Here is a 1,510-nt window from a genome sequence, read left to right as displayed (position 1 = left end):
CCTTCACAGCCTTGGTATGAGCAGCTGGGGATAATGAACAGTGGTTAAAAATGTTTTTGTTCTACACCCAGCAAAAAAGGATCATTTGCCAAGTCTATGGAGGGCTCCTGCTGCTGTTGATAATCACGGTAACCCTCAGGGTAGCAGGGGCAAAGGGTAGGTAATTCACACAGAAAGTGATATTCACTGATTTTGGATTATGTGCACCACTGCTCCTCTCCATTCATGTGCTTAATTAAGAGCTGAGTAGTACAAAATAAATGAAACTGCAATTCTTCACTGGAACTATCTGGGAGCAACAGAAATTTTGTGGGGAGGTAGGGTATACTCCAGAAAAACTCTTTTATTTCCATATCCCCATTATGTTTCTATTGTAGAGCCAGGGATGGGTTCATGTCACATCTGATTCTTAAGGGGACAAAAGGCTTAAGAGTGCAAGAGACTTCTTGCTGAAATGATGATACAAGGTAGGTTGTATAGCTTAATTTTCATTTTATCAAGGAGAAATCAAAGCAAGTAGCTGTGACTGGGACAATAGTTTGTCCAGGGCATGACTCCAATCATATCAGGAAAACCCCAGTAGGAATGCAGAGATAGAGGTTGGCTCAACCTTATGTATTACATCATGTTTCATGTCATTCAAAAGTTTATGTAAAAGTCTCTATAGTGACTAGCTGGTTGACTGCCTGGGAGTCATTTCCATTTGTTCAGTTTCCCAAGAGGAGAGAAAATGAACTGCTTTCTTACAGTTCAATTAGGCAAATCTGGATGGAGGGTATTGGACTTAGTTCCACAAAGGATGCCAAATCCACAATGCTTTTCAAAAACTGCATGGAAAGTCAGAGCAAGAAGGCAGGGCCCCAGATTTCTCAAACTGACACTTCATCGCATCTCTCCCCACCTCAACATAACTGCCAGGACACTAACTGAACAGTTAAGACAGGTGAAGAGAAATCAATTGTGGGGTCTTCTACAATCCTTTGTTTAAACTCAAAAACTTAAAAATAAAAGACCATAAATGGAAGGTTTATTTTAAATTACCTAAATCCCTGGAAGAGTAATTTATTTTTAGCATTAAGATTAACAACAGTAGTCTCATTATTTGGACATCCATACTGAAACTCAACTCTTCAGAAGTTGTAAACCTAGTTTCTAATGACTCCTAATTAAAGAAAGACAATAATAAAGCAGATATGGTGGCACACGGCCTGTAATCCCAGTGACTCGGGAGACTGAGGCAGGAGAATCGGAAGTTCAAGGCCAGTCTGGGCAACTCAGCAAGGCACTGTCTCAAAATAAAAAGGGCTGTGGCTAGCTCAATAGTAGAGTGCCCCTGTGTTCAATTCAGTACCTACAAGAAAGAAAAGAGAAAAAAGGGCAACAATAAAAGTTAGCGTGCATAGGAAAGATTAAAGAGCAGAAAATACCAATCAGGTTATATAGATAGAAGGCTTTCTGTGATTGAAATAGTATTTCCTGTCCATGTTTCAGGAATAAAATGCTTCTTCTG

The sequence above is a fragment of the Sciurus vulgaris genome (genome assembly GCF_902686455.1).
Source record: "Sciurus vulgaris genome assembly, chromosome: 3".
NCBI lineage: Eukaryota > Metazoa > Chordata > Mammalia > Rodentia > Sciuridae > Sciurus > Sciurus vulgaris.
Note: the sequence above shows the minus strand (reverse complement) of the source record.